Raw genomic sequence first — 16,753 nt, forward strand, 5'->3', positions numbered from 1 at the left:
GACACTTGCTGTTTTTAAAAATTTAATTTATTATTATTTTTTTTTTACTTTACAATATTGAGACTTGCTTTTTTACCCATAGATTATTTCAAAGTGTGTGGTTTAGTTTCCAAATATTTGCAGATTTTCATGCTATCATTCTGCTATGATTACTAGTTTGATTCCAGTGTATCACAGAACACACTGTGTATGATATAACTCCTTTTAAACTGTCAAGGTTTAAGACCACTATGGTCATATTGGTGTATGTTCCATAAGAATTTGAAATGAATGTAGATACTGATGCTGTTGGATGGAATGTTAGATAAATATCAATTAGATCCTATTTGTTGATGCTGTTGTTGAATTCCTATATATATTTGCTGATTTTCAGTATAATTGTCCTATTAACTTTTGGGAGTTTAGTGTTGAAGACTTAAACTATTGCAGATCCATGTATTTTACCTTTCAGTTCTATCAGGTTTTCATTCACATATTTTGCAATTCTGTTGTCTGCTGCACACAAACTTAAAATAGCTATATTTTCTTCATGGATTGGACCTTTATCATTATATAATGTCCTTTTGTGTTTCTAGTAATTATCTTTCCTCTGAAATATAATCTATCTGGTATGAATGTAGCCTCTTCTGCATTCCTTTGATTTATGTTTACATGATATAACCTCTCCATCCACTTACTTTCATCCTGATTTTATTGTTATTTTTGAAGTGAGTTTCTTGCAGATAGCATATAGTTGACTATTCTGCACCTTATACCAGGGAGGTCATGCAAAATCAGATAAGGTGTCCTGATTTTTATTTATATTTGTTTCCTGACCTTTGCTGCAAATGACTTAAGAACACCTCCAACAAGAATTTTGTCAATGAAGTAGTAATTAATAAACACAGAAAATTAGGCTCAAGGAAATGATGATGCAGATATGTTTTTTGCGGGGGCTAAAATATTGTTATACTTGAGCTTAAACTTTGGAAGTCAGTATTGCTATAGTTGAGCTTAAATTTTGAAATTGAACTTCCCTGAAGTCAAAGTAATAAGGTACTTCATGTAATTCTCATTATCAGCAAAGAGGGAGGGCATTCCAATTACCTGTGATTCTAGACCAGCACTGTCCAGTAAACTTACAGTACTAACTTTCTCTACCTTCTTTGTCCAGTACAGTAGCTGCTAGCCATACATGGCTGTTAAGTACTTGAAATGTGGTTAGTAGCTCAGAAAATGACTTTCATTTTTATTTACTTTTTATTAATTAAAGCTTAATTAGCCACAGGTGTCTCATAGCTACTTAACTGAAGAACCCAGGTCTAGGGAAAAACATGTTACATCAAATAGACTAGAATAATTTATGAGTCAGATGTATATGTGACTGTGGAGAAGCTACGTAACCTTTGAGTATCAATTTCTAAGATCTGTGAAATGAGTACAATGGTGGTGATATCTAATGCTAAGACTCTGGGGAAGTAAATAATATGTGCCATGTATTTAACACAAAAATGCAGTCCTGTTTTATAATGTTCAGATAGTAAAGAATCTGCCTGAAGTGCAGGAGACCTGGGTTTGATCCCTGGGTCAGGAAAATCCCCTGGAGATGGGATTGGCTACTCACTCCAGTATTCTTGCCTGGAGAATTCCATGGACAGAGGAACCTGGTGGGCTACAGTCCATGGGGTTGCAAAGAGTTGGAAACTACTGAGTGACTAACACTTTCACTTTATAACTTTCACTTTGGACTTACCTGATTTGTCAGACTTGTATGCCACAAAACCTTTCACATGCCCTAATGTGGAAGTTTTGTAGAAGAATCAGTAACTAGTTATATTTAAGCATCTTAGCCAATAACTGGTTTCTATCCATAGAATCAAAGGCCAATCAACACTGATAACAACCTGAATCTGTTCAAAAGCATAGGATTCTCTTTTTTTTCTTGTCAAATTATTAAGGATTTCAATCCTAATAGTACCATTTAGTAGCTCTTTCAAACTTGCCATTCAGTATTTCTTCATTATGAGTGTATTAAGAGCAAAAATATTAATTTCAATGAGATTTCATGAGGAGATTCATTACTTTTAGTAAAAAGGACAGTTGCTAAAGTAGGAATACCATATGTATTTAGCAAAGATAATGTCCAGACTTTGGGCTTGATACACTGCTGTACAATTGACTAGAGTCTGGCATCAAGCCCCAGCATGATGCCAAGATAGAGAAATCAAAGCCTGGCACTCAGCTGGTAAGGACATGTATCGATAGGTCTTGAGTTTATACTTTTTTGTGTGTCAATTTTATTGTTTTGCAGATTTAGGTAACCAATACTTAAGACAACTCCTGACTCATCCTTCAGATCTTCAGGAAGATACCCTAGAGTAGGGATTGGCTACCCACTCCAGTATTCTTGCCTGGGAAATTCCATGGACAGAGGAGCATGACAGGCTACAGTCCATGGGGTCACAAAGAGTCAGACATGACTGAGTGACAAACACTTTCATCTTTCAGTCCAAGCAGTAATCAACAGAATGCTCTTACAATAATTAGAAAGCTACAAATAAAGTTTTGGATTGCTATTGACTAGACTGTATACTGCAGGGCAAGTTAGGAATTTGGGTGTTTTTTAAAATATTGCTAGTGACAGTGTGTCAGCCTAGATGTTTAAATAGCAAATGACTGTGTTTGTATACATATGTTTGCAAAGTATATGAAACAGGTCTTCTGGACTATAGCAAACTGCAAACTCTCTTATGTTGTTTTCAGTAGAATTTCCCCCTAGACGATAGTGTAACAGTGATCACTAGAAAAAAACTTTATTTCAGGTCAGTTGGCTCCTTTTGGAAGCTATTTGACTAAGAGCTCCTTCTCTATAGGAGAGTGGAGTTTTGAAAAAAATGACTGACAGTCTTTATTTGCAGGTTTGAAAGTGTCTTTAAAAAATAACTCAGTTTTTCCAGTATGGTCTTATATGAGTTCATCATACTTTTTGTCTAAGATCATTTATGGCCCATTAGAGTTTGAACAGTATTCATTACAAAATAACCACTTAATTAGATGAATAACGTGTGAAAACTGTGTCAGTTCTTTTAGGACAGTAGAGCTGGGAAAAAATATTTCCCAGATAACAGTAGGAACTGTGGTCTCTTATGCTACATCATGTCTTTGAGTCAACTTCTTTAACTATTTTTTGCAGTCAGGTTTGAAGCCATATACAGTGATTAAGTACTTAACGTTTTTGAAATAAAAATGTGATACTTAGACTTATTTGAAAAACTCTTTGATACCCTTTTTATATTCTGCTTTGCATGCTTTAATTTTGTCTTGCTTCTGCTTTAAAATCAGGAGTGATAGGATCAGGCCTTATCATGGGTCCAATCTCTAGAACTTGTTTCATTCTCTCTTTTTTTTTTTAATTTTTTTATTTTTTTTTAAATTTTAAAATCTTTAATTCTTACATGCGTTCCCAAACATGAACCCCCCTCCCACCTCCCTCCCCACAACATCTCTCTGGGTCATCCCCATGCACCTGCCCCAAGCAAGCTGCACCCTACGTCAGACATGGACTGGCGATTCAATTCTTACATGACAGTATACAAGTTAGAATTCCCATTCTCCCAAATCATCCCACCCTCTCCCTCTCCCTCTGAGTCCAAAAGTCCGTTATACACATCTGTGTCTTTTTTCCTGTCTTGCATACAGGGTCGTCATTGCCATCTTCCTAAATTCCATATATATGTGTTAGTATACTGTATTGGTGTTTTTCTTTCTGGCTTACTTCACTCTGTATAATTGGCTCCAGTTTCATCCATCTCATCAGAACTGATTCAAATGAATTCTTTTTAACGGCTGAGTAATACTCCATTGTGTATATGTACCACAGCTTTCTTATCCATTCATCTGCTGATGGACATCTAGGTTGTTTCCATGTCCTGGCTATTATAAACAGTGCTGCGATGAGCATTGTGGTACATGTGTCTCTTTCAATTCTGGTTTCCTCCGTGTGTATGCCCAGAAGTGGGATTGCTGGGTCATAAGGTAGTTCTATTGGCAATTTTTTAAGGAATCTCCACACTGTTCTCCATAGTGGCTGTACTAGTTTGCATTCCATTCTCTCTTGATAAGAGAAGAGGAAAAAGTGTCTAAGGAAGGAGTCAGAATAAAGTTTTAGAAAATCTTCATATCACAAAATATTTCTTAATCCCTTGATTGCTACCTAATCTCACTGGATACAATGATTCCAAGGTACATATAGGACAAGAGGAGGAAGTATTTAACTGAGTATGTTTCTGAAGTGATGATCAAAGATGATCAGCTCCCTGAACTGAGTCTTACACCTACAAGAGATGTTAACAGGTGACAGCTGGGTGTGGTAAGTGGGTCAACCTGGCAGTAGGGACAACATGAAGAAAGATATATAATGATCTAGGGGAGCAGTATAGGGGTTTGCTTTTGCGGGAGTTTCCCTCACTTTTGCTGAGTGGGGATGAAGGAGAGTGATGAAGCTGGAAAGGAAGGCAGGATCCACTTTAAGGAGCTAAAACTTTAACCTTAGGAATGAATTTTAACCATGGTCAGGTCTGTGTTTTTAAAAATATCACTAGCCAACCTTGATAGGTAAATTTTGGGAAAGATAAACTGAAAGTAGTGAGATTCTTACCTTAACACTTACCATAGAACTACTAAGTAGTTGGTACCAGGGTGACGATTATGGACCTAGTAGGCAATGAAATCAAGTGACTAGGGAAAATGAGAAGGAAGATTAATAATCAGAATTTAGTAAGTATCCATGGGAGTGGAGTTGGGAAGGAAAAAGGGAAGAATTACACATGAGCTATTGGTTTCAAATCTTGTCATTTAGAGATTTGGAGGTAGAGGCGATGGAGTGTATTCAAAGGGAAAGATCAGTCAGGTTAGGGTTTACTGAGTCTGAGGTGTCTACAGCAGAACATTCAGATGAAGATGACCAGTAAGCAGTTGAATATGAGTCTAGGGGTCAGAAATGAAGTCAGAGCTAGAGAAATGCCTGGACGAATCAGAGAGCAAGCATAAAAGGTAAAACAGGTTCATTATTGAAGCAGATTAGTGAAGAGGAAAAGAAAAAAACAGCAAAAAAACAAAAAACAAAAAAAAACGACGAACTGAGGTACTGGCTGAACTAAATGACGGACAAGAACTAAGTTTATGTGTAAGTTATTTTTAGAAAGAGCAAGACAAAACAAACCGGCTATACTTTAGAAGACATTCAAAGTGTGGTGCCCTGAGTGTCTGACTGGACACCTGAGGCCACGCCCCTGGCCATGCACACCCGCACCTGCAGCCGTGGCGCATTCTGCTGCCTGGCCGCCATCTTGACAGACGTTGGCCTTTTCTAGCCTGAATTCCCGATTTAGGTTAAGGGTTGTGAAATCACAGTACGTACAGCTCCTTGCTTACCCCTTAAGCATCTCCAGAAGGAGGAAGCTACATTATTAATACTCTCAAGTTGACAGGCACACCTGGGGTACTCTATCCTGTCAGCTCACTGCCTCTGGTGAATCATCTTCCCCTGCTCAAGGAAGGACTCTGAGAATGGAGGGCACCTGTGCACCTAAGCTGGCCCACAGCCCCCATGCGGGGCAGGTGGGGGTGGGGCTAGGGTGGGGGGTCGCCAAGCCCCGCAGTCCCTGGGCAGGCCCAGCGGCTCAGCTTATCAGGAAGTCCTGCAGGTGTGAATGGTATGCTTGTTTCTCTTCTCAAGGGTCACTGCTCATGGCTGCCTTTTCGAGATCTGAAAGTTGTTTCATGCATCTTGTCCAGGTTTTTAGTATTTCATGTCTATAGGATAACTCTTGTTTTCCTTTCTCAGTCCTGATGGCCGCATCCTGAATTTTGCCTCAGACGACTGGGTGAACAGTGGTACCCTTTACTAATGGAACTGACCTCGAGAGAAATAGGTTTTGGAGGGAAAGTCAAGGGTTCAGTTTTGGATATATGTAATTTTGAGATGCCTGTGAGAAACCAGATTGAGATTGTAGTAGAGTTTTGGATGTATGGGTTTGGAAACCAGAGAATCAAATATGTAAGTAATTCCAAGTAATCCTGTAAGAGAAACCATGTTTGTTAGTCTCTCTCTAAATATTGCTAAATTTTCATGTGAATTTGGCTACCTTGGCTGGTAAATGCAAAGGTAAAGAATTAGTCACTATGTGGGATATGATTATGATAATGATTCTGGTTAGAATGCTTTATTTTATTCAGTATTTAAGCAGTTTACCTTCCTTCCAGTTACATAACTTTTGTTCACAATGTCTTTCTTTGACCAATATTTGCAATATCTGTATTACAATTCATATTGCAGTTTCAACATCAACCGATTAAAACTTTTTCTCATTTAATTGTAATTATTTTCCTTTGACTCATGGGCTTTTTAAAAAAAATGAATACAGTGTTTCATGCTCAAATGTGAGTTTTTCTAGTTATCATTTTCTGATTGATTTTTGGCTTGATTGTATTGTAGCTAGGAGGTATACCCATAAGATTTTGTTAATGAACCACAATTGTTTTTTTCAAGGAGCTTTATGGTTCCATAAAGTCCACTTTAGTTCTTTAATGCTGTCAGGTCATATTTGATTTTATGTATTTTCCAAATAGGACATTCCACTTAAACACATGGTAATATAGCCACCATTACTGTGTCCTGTTATAAGGAGAACAAATTCTTAGTAAACTCATGCAAGTAGCTATATTTGCATGAAAGTAAAAATACTGAGTTTCAATTGTGGAGGGCTTGGATAGAGAAGAGATAAATGTTTCAATTTTACTTACAAAGATATAACCTACCAGGTTACTATATGTCATAATTAGCTTAAGAGGAAAGCTTTCCCCATATCTGGAAATCACAGATTAAAAGTCAGTAATATTTCAGATAAAAACTATAAAACATAATTATATTCATCAGTTATAATCATCATAATTATATTCCACTAATCCTTGATCTTAATATTTTGTTAACAGTTTGAAGAAACCATCAGGGTTCCATCAGTGTTTCCATTAGATTTCTGTGATTTCTTGCTCAGTTGAGTGGTATGATCTGAATGTTTTCAGAAAACTATACTTGTCAAAATTCCCTTCTATGAATATTAAAATGAAGCCCCTTTTGCAAAAAGCATCAGCGTGAAACAATAACTCTCTTTGAATGACAAATAAAACTTAACAGTCTTGGTTAAAGATCTGATCACAGTGCAATTGACAAAGAAACATGATTACCAAGGTGACATACAAGGTGTGATGATAGCAGCTAGAATTATGACTGGTAATATTATACTAGGACATAGCCAATTTGTAGAAATTTCACATGATTTCTAGGACATTTATATTAATGACAGTTACCCATACAGTATAACGAGATATATCATCACTCATTTTATAATGCTTTTCATGTAGTTTAAAATATCAAGTAATCCTAATTAGTTTAATATTTCTCACTGAGATGTTTCAGGGGCCCTCTGAAATATCCCAAAGTTAATGCAAGATTCAAAAAACTTTAGTTAGAATTTGATCCTTGAAATTTTATCTGAAATATCAAAAAGGTTTCAAAATACTTGGTCAGATAGACCTAAATCAAATCCCTTATGATTACAACAGATCACTTAATAGTTAAGAAATGTAAATTATGTAATCCAAAACAGCTCACTATTCTAAGAAAACTTGATTCTCTTAACAGAGAGAACATCAAACTTCAGTCCTACATTTATTTATTTTTAATAACAAACTCGCTAATTAGATTCATTTATGTAATTGAAGTCCAATCTAATTCTAACCATTCCTGACCACGTGAAAAACTCTTTTCTCAGGGTTCCTTTTCCATAAACCATCTACAGTTTTATGTATGCATATTGTTGTTTAGTTACTAAGTCATGTTCAACTCTTTTGTGACCCCATGGATTGTAACCTGCCAGGATCCTTTGTCTATGGGATTTTCCAGGCATGAATACTGGAGTGGGTTGCCATTTCCTTCTCCCGTATATCCATATTAGCTTGTCCTTTATTTTCACTCCCATTTAGAAATAACCAAGATTAGGACAAAATAACGCTTTTTTTCCTTAACAAAATGTATTTCTGTTTGTCATACTTTCTTGCACTGAAAACACGTATCTTACTTTCCAATATGCTGAAATATTTCCCTTATTATTTCTAGTAGCTTGAATTACACATATTTTACAATTTTTCTTTACTTTTTAAAAAGGCTAATATTCCATTAGAATATACCTGCTGATGCAGGAGACATGGGTTTGATCACAGTGTTAGGAAGATCTCCTGGAGAAGGAAACTGCAACCCCCTCCAGTATTCTTGCTTGCAAAATACCATGGACAGAGGAGCCTGGCCAGCTACCGTCCACAAGGCCGCCAAAGAGTTGGACATGACCCAGTGACTAAATAACAAAGTTTCCATTCCATTCCATATACATTATGTATATATATGTACATATGTATGTGTGTGTATATATATATATATATATATATATATATATATATCTCACATCTTCTTTATCAATTCCTTCATCAGTGGACATTTAGGCTGCTTAAATGTCCTGGTAATTGTAAATAGTGCTGCAATGAACTTTGGGGTTCATGTTTCTTCTCGAATTATGGTTTTCTCCAGATACGTGCCCAGGAGTGGTGTTGCTACATCATATGATAGCTCTATTTTTAGCTTTTTAAGGAACCTCTATACTGCTCTGCATAGTGGCTGAACCACTTTACATTTCCACAGTGTGGGAGGGTTTCATTTTCTTCACACCCTCCCCAGCATTGTTGAATGTAGATATTTTGATGATGGCCATTCTGATTGCTGTGAGGTGGTGAAGAAGAAGTGAAGTGAAAGTCGCTCAGTCATGTCCAACTGTTTGTGACTCCATGAACTATACAGTCCATGGAATTCTCTAGGCCAGAATACTGAAATAGGTAGCCTTTCCCTTTCCCAGGAATCTTCCCAACCCAGGGATCGAACCCAGGTCTCTTGCATTGCAGACAGATTCTTTACCAGCTGAGCCACAAGAGTAGTAATTACAATTAAATTCATTGTAATTTGGTTTGCATTTCTCTAATAATTGGTGATGTTGAGCACCTTTTCAGGTGTCTCTTGGCCATCTGTGTGTCTTCTTTGGAGAAATGTCTATTTAGGTCTTCTGCCCATTTTTTTCTTTTACATTTTATTTTTGAGCTGTGTGAGCTGTTTGTGTATTTTGGAGATTAGTCCCCTTATCAGTTGCTTCATTTGCAAGTACATTCTCCCATTCTGAGGGCTGTCTTTTAGTTTTTTTTTTTTTCTTCTAACTTTTTATTTTATACTGAACTGTAGCCATAAGGAGAAGAGTGGAGAAATAACTCCAGAAAGAATGAAAGAGATGGAGCCAAAGCAGAAACAACACCCAGTTGTGGATGTGACTGGTGATGGAAGTAAAGTCTGATGCTGTAAAGAGCAATATTGCATAGGAACCTGGAATGTTAATGAATCAAGGCAAATTGGAAGTGGTCAAACAGGAGATGATAAGAGTGAACATCAACATTTTAGGAATCAGTGAACTAAAATGGACTGGAATGGGTGAATTTAACTCAGATGACCATTATGTCTACTACTATAGGCAAGAATCCCTTAGAAGAAATGGAGCAGCCCTCATAGTCAACAAAAGATTCTGAAATGTAGTGCTTGGATGAAATCTCAAAAACAACAGAATGATCTCTGTTCATTTCCAAGCCAAATCATTCAATATTACAGTAATCCAAGTCTGTGTCCCAACCAGTAATGTGAAAAAGCTGAAGTTGAATGGTTCTATGAAGACCTACAAGACCTTTTAGAACTAACACCCCAAAAGATGTCCTTTTCATCATAAGGGATTGGAATGTAAAAGTAGGAAGTCAAGAGATACCTCAAGTAACAGGCAAATTTGGCCATGGATTATAAAATAAAGCAGGGCAAAAACTAACAGAGTTTTGCCAAGAGAATGTGTTGATCATAGCAAACACCCTCTTCCAGCAACACAAGAGACTCTACACATAGACATCACCAGATGGTCAATACAAAAATCAGATTGATTCTTTGCAGCCAAGGAGGCAGAAGCTCTATATGGTCAGCAAAAACAAGACCAGGAGCTGACTGTGGCACAGATCATGAGCTGCTTATTGCAAAATTCAGCCTGAAATTGAAGAAAGTAGGGAAAACGACTAGACTATTCAGGTATGACCCAAGTCAAATCATTACAATTATACAGTGGAAGTGGCAAACAGATGCAAGGGATTAGATCTGGTAGAGTACCTGAAGAACAATAGACAGAGGTTCATGATATTGTGCAGGAAGCAGTGATCAAGAGCATCCTCAAGAAAAAGAAATGCAAAAAGGAAAATGGTTGTCTGAGGAGGCCTTACAAATACCTGAGAAAAGAAAAGATGTGAAAGGCAAAGGAGAAAAGGAAAGATATATCCATTTGAATGCAGAGTTCCAAAGAATAGCAAGGAGAGATAAGAAGGCCTTCCTCGGTGATCAATGCAAAGAAATAGAGGAAAACAACAGAATGGGAAAGACTAGAGATCTCTTCAAGAAAATTAGAGATACCAAGGGAACATTAAATGCAAAGATGGGCACAATAAGGGACAGAAACGGTATGGACCTAACAGAAGCAGAAGATATAAAGAAGAGGTGGCAAGAATACACAGAAGAACTATACAACAAAGATCTTCATAACCGAGATAAACATGATGGTGTGATTGCTCACTTAGAGCCAGACATCCTGGCATGTGAAGTCAAGTGGGCATTAGGAAGCATCACTATGAAGAGAGCTAATGGAGTGGGTGGAATTCCAGTTGAGCTATTTCAAACCCTAAAAGATGTTGCTGTGAAAATGCTGCACTCAATATGCCAGCAAATCTGGAAAACTCAGCAGTGGCCAGAGGACTGGAAAAGGTCCATTTTCATTCTAATTCCAAAGAAAGGCAAAGCCAAGGAATGTTCAAACTACTGTACAATTGCACTCATCTCACATGCTAGCAAAGTAATGCTCAAAATTCTCCAAGCCAGGCTTCAATAGTATGCCAACTGTGAACTTTCAGAAGTTCAAGCTGGATTTAGAAAAGGCAGAGGAACCAGAGATCAAATTGTCAACATATGTTGAATCTAGAAAAAGCAAGGGAGTTCCAGAAAAATACCTACTTCTGCTTTATTGACTACACTAAAGCCTTTGACTGTGTGGATCACAATAAACTGTGGAAAATTCTTCAAGAGATGGAAATAGCACACCTGACCTGGCTCCTGAGAAATCTTTATGCAGGTCAAGAAGCAACAGTTAAAACTGGAAATGGAACAACAGACCTGTTCCAAACTGGGAAAGGAGTATGTCAAAGCTGTATATTGTCGTCCTGCTTATTTAACAGAGTACGTCATGCGACATGCCAGACTGGATGAAGCACTAGCTTGAATCAAGATTTCTGGGAGAAATATCAGTAACCTCAGATATGCAGATGTCACCACCCTTATGGCAGAAAGTGAAGAACTAAAGAGACTCTTGATGAAAGTGAAAGAGGAGAGTGAAAGAGCTGGCTTAAAACTCACCATTCAGAAAACTAAGATCATGGCATCTGGTCCCATCAATTCATGGCAAATAGATGGGGAAACAGTGGAACAGAGATTTTATTTCTTTGGGTTCCCAAATCACTTCAGATGGTGACTGAAGCCATGAAATTAAAAGATGCTTTCTCCTTTGAAGAAAAGCTGTGACCAACCTAGACAGCATATTAAAATGCAGAGACATTACTTTGCCAACAAAGTTCCATTTGTCAAAGCTATGGTTTTCCAGTAGGCATGTATGGATGTAAGAGCTGGACCGCAAAGAAAGCTGAGAGGTGAAGAATCGATGCTTTTGAACTGTGGTGTTGGAGAAGACTCTTGAGAGTCCCTTGGACTGCAAGGAGATCCAACCAGTCCATTCTAAAGGAGATCAGTCCTGAGTGTTCATTGGAAGGACTGATGCTGAAGCTGAAACTCCAATACTTTGGCCACCTGTTGCAAAGAATTGACTCATTGGAAAAGATCCCCATGCTGGGAAAGATAGAGGGCAGGAGGAGAAGGGGACGACAGAGGATGAGATGGTTGGATGGCATCACTGACTGATGGGCATGAGTTTGAGTAAACTCTGGGAGTTGATGATAGATAGGGAAGTCCATGGGGTTGCAAAGATTCGGACACGACTGAGTGGCTGTATTGACTGATTGGCTGATAGCTGATTAACAATTTTGTGATAGTTTCAGGTGGAACATGTATTTTACTATTTTTTAAACCCTTAAAAACCTTAGTCTCCAGTGAAAACCAGTAAGCAAGCAACTGTAAATATACCAGAATTTACTGATTGGAAACTTATGACCATATTCTATAGCCACTAGAAACATACATTTTCTCACAGCATAATTTCTTTCCTCAGTATAGTTACAGAGAAGGCAATGGCACCCCACTCCAGTACTCTTGCCTGGAAAATCCCATGGGTGGAGGAGCCTGCTAGGCTGCAGTCCATGGGGTAACAAAGAGTTGGACACGACTGAGCGACTTCACTTTCACTTTTCACTTTCATCCTTTGAAGAAGGAAATGGCAACCCACTCCAGTATTCTTGCCTGGAGAATCCCAGGGATGGGGGAACCTGGTGGGCTGCCGTCTATGGGGTTGCACAGAGTCGGACATGACTGAAGTGACTTAGCAACAGCAGCAGCAGTATAGTTAAAGATGTGTATCCAAAGAGCCCAAACACCTATAATTTTCCTCTTATAAGCAGAAAAATGTAGATAAACTTCAACCTTGTTCAGCAACTAAAGTTCTAGTAGTATTGTATATTATTTGGAAATGATCTGTATATTCAGTGATTTCCAATTATTGAACTTAATTTAACAAAACCCTAAAGTTTCAAGTTACCAAATATCTAAAGAGATCATTTTAAGGTATCACTAGATAGTCCTAAAATATAATAATCCCCAAAGAGTTCACCAAAAAAAGCTCTTATCTTCTTTATATGTGATTTACTGAAAAGTTTCATCATGAAAAGTTATTTTTTTGACAGATTTTGCAACAGTAATAATGTGAACTTTATTAACTTTCAAACTAGGTGCAAAATATTTATACTAATTTTGATAATGCTTAAGACACGCCTACACTAAATAAACCAACAATCTTAAACTGACTTTAATATTAGATATTAATTAAATTCCATATATTTCTCGGATCACATGGACCTGAAATTCATTCAGGTTAATTTTTTTTCTTTTAATATTTCTAAGAAGTTATATAGGCATTTAATTTCTTTTAAGCCAGTTAAATAAAGCTCACAAATTCATTTTTGGTAAAAACTTTCAGAGGTAAAGTTACATCATAAATGTGTACAAAGACATAATCAGAGATATCTGCCTTCATTTTAAAACTTAGCCATGATTTAGGTATATTACAATTTACAACTCGATAGTTTGTATACAACATTCAGAATAAGTTTAATTTACTCACTTGAGTTTAAAAGACATCTTAAGCTCCACCATCCTTTTTTTTTTCCTTTTTTTGCCAGTTTCCGGTTCTGCTAATTAAGCCAAGGTCATAGTCTCAGGCATGTGTTTGCATTTCAAGACTGTAAGTGTTAAAACTTCAGGATTTCTCCTAGTAATGCTATTGTTCCCTCTGTGTCAGAATCTTGAGAAGATATATTATCAAGCCAGCTTCTTTAACTGCATATGCCAAAAAAAAATTTTTTTTTTAGAATGTCAAAAAAACTCATCTTGGTGATTTTCAGGGTGAGATTTCCTTTAGTTCTCAATTAAGTGAGTTCTTGCAACGGTTGGCTCCATACCAATTGCACATGAAGCCTGCTGGAATTCCAGTGGGTGGCTGCCTGTCCGGGAGCTGGAAAGCTTTAGAAGCACGATTTCACATTTTCTTTTAGTTTCATTTGAATATAGAGTATTTCCAAGTTCTCAGACCCCAAATAGCCACTGTTTAACAAACAAGACAGTCATATATAGACAGACAAGACAACCAAGGCCAAAACATAAAAAACCCCAAACCAGAACCTCAGGACATTAACCCAGGTTTGGAGTAACCCTGCAGCTATAACATTTTTATTGTCCCTGTTAGTGTGGGGCCCTAACCCATGATCCTACCAAATTCCCACCAGTTGGGCCTCTAACTCACCATCTGGACAGTTTAAACACAGGTACTTTTTAATCAGGTTATTAACCCACAAATGTCTTCCAGACCTAAAAATTGTTTCTTATGTGCCGTGAAAATAATGCACCAAAGGTCAGCAGCACCATGCCAGGGGAAATCCAAGGCATTTCCAAAACCCTGGAACAGATGGACCAGGCATCTGCTTGGACTCATCCACAGGCTCGAAATGCCAGTAGAGAACCAACAAACCATGATCAAAAAGTCCCTCTGGAGTTACCTCCCATCTGGCTCCCTGAATTTGTTACCAAGTCAGTTTTATTTGCCTGATGTGCAGTAAACCAACCACAAATACACCAGGGTTTGTAGCAGAGAACAAATTTCAGAGCTAGTAATAAATCTTAGATCCAGGTCCCTGAAGGTGAGAGGCTTGAGATATTTATGAGATAAAGAACTTGGGTGGTCTTACCTGTGGGAAAATGTAATTGGAGGTAGATAAAAGGTGAGGTAATTGGTGTACTGTGCAGGTGTATCTGAGTTACATTCTTCTTCATGATGGATGCATGTTCAAAAGTGGAGATGCTTATCATGATATGAGTGTAAAGTTTGTGGCACTCTGACATCAAAATGTCATTCATCAGATACTTGAGCAGGCCCAGTTTTAAGGTTAGTGGTCCCAAAGAGTGTATGTGGGCTTGAACTGGACAAGGGATGACTCCAGGTCCCTAAGCTATGTGAAGCTTGAAGGGTATACATTTTGATCAGTGAAGGCAGTCTGTAAGCAGAGGGTGTTTTTAAATGGGTTGTTCTCTTATCTGTTGATTGGTTCTACAAGCTCAAAAATTTCTGTTCACCTCATTCTGGTCATCCTATGGTGTATAGTTTCAGGATTTTTTTTTTTTTTTAACCTTATGGGGCACAGTTTCAATTTCAGTTCTTAGATATTTAACAAAACCAGTTGTGTGGTTCAATATATGATCATTTTAAAGAAAATGTTCATTTTTGATTAGAAAACAGTGTTCATTCTGTGATTATTGAGTACATGTTCTATAAATGTTAATTAAGACTAGTTTTTTAATCAAGTTGTTAATATCTACTATATAGTTAGAGAATTTTTGTCCATTTATATCCTTTGTTAAGATAAGTGTGCTAAATCTCCTACCATGATTGTGGAGTTATCTGTTTCTCCTCTAGAGGCTGTGTGATTGGATGCCTATAAATGAAAATTTCTTTTTTTAAAAAATCATTTTTCATCATTATGAGATGTCCCTCTTTGTCTATGCTAGTTCTTTTTGCCTCAGGGTTCTTTGATCTGCTGATAATATAATGAAGAAGATTATGTCACATGGCCTCTCACCTTTCCTTTAATTACATCCTTCGTGTTTATAGTTGTCGCCATGCAACTTTACAGTAGACTCCCACCATTTGTTGACATACTCTGCTTTTAACTTTACCATGAAGACATCTCTTGAAGCAGGGGGTTGAAATGGTTTTATACCTTGGGTCTTACTCTTCTGGACAATTTCGATCACCGTGAGAACATATTCAGGCCAACCTGGTTGAGTGACGCATGGAGCAGAATTATCTGGTCATATTAACAGAGGCCAGTATAGATGAGTAGAATGAATAGTAAATCAGCTCAGATGTGCAAGCAGTAAGTGCTTATAATTATATGTGATTGAGGTTTTTGCCCTTGCTTTGTACATAGCATTATCCTGATAATGAAATACTGATATGTATAGAGTTTTATGTTTCTCTATTCTTTCACTTTCTATTTCAATAAACCAAACTCTTCTAAAGCCTATGTGGTTTAGTAATGCTGTTTTAATCCAGTTAAGACAATTGTTTTTATTTGGAACATTTAGTTCATCTACATTAAAAGGAATCAGTGATATATTTGGATTTGAGTCTGGCATTTACTATTTGCTTTCTGTTTGTTCTCCTGTTCCATGTTTATTTTCCCTTTTTTTCTCACTTTTTTTGTATTCATATTTATAATTTATTTTTATCTCCTTTAGATACTTAAATATCTTATTGAAGTTTGTAGTATACATATTTAACTTACCCAAGTCTATCTTCCGAAGAAGGCAATGGCACCCCACTCCAGTACTCTTGCCTGGAAAATCCCATGGAAGGAGCAGCCTGGTGGGCTTCAGTCCATAGGGTTGCGAAGAGTCAGACATGACTGAGCGACTCCACTTTCACTTTTCACCTTCATGCATTGGAGAAGGAAATGGCAACCCACTCCTGTGTTCTTGCCTGGAGAATCTCAGGGACAGGGGAGCCTGGTGGGCTGCCGTCTATGGGGTCACACAGAGTCGGACACGACTGAAGCGACTTAGCAGCAGCAGCAGCAGTCTATCTTCAACTGGTAGTCCACTTTGCATATAGTAGGGAACTGCACAACACACTTTCAATTTTCTACCTTTGAATTGTCACTGTCATCCGTTTTACTTTTACAGCTGTGATAAGCTGCAGTAATCATGATTATAATTTTGCCTTTAAATATTCAATTATCTTCCAAAGTGATTTTATAAATAAGAACATTCTTTTATACCTATGGGCTTCCCTGGTGGCTCAGATGGTAAAGAATTTGCCTGCACTGTGGG

Source organism: Capra hircus, chromosome 29 (genome assembly GCF_001704415.2).
Source record: "Capra hircus breed San Clemente chromosome 29, ASM170441v1, whole genome shotgun sequence".
Classification (NCBI taxonomy): domain Eukaryota; kingdom Metazoa; phylum Chordata; class Mammalia; order Artiodactyla; family Bovidae; genus Capra; species Capra hircus.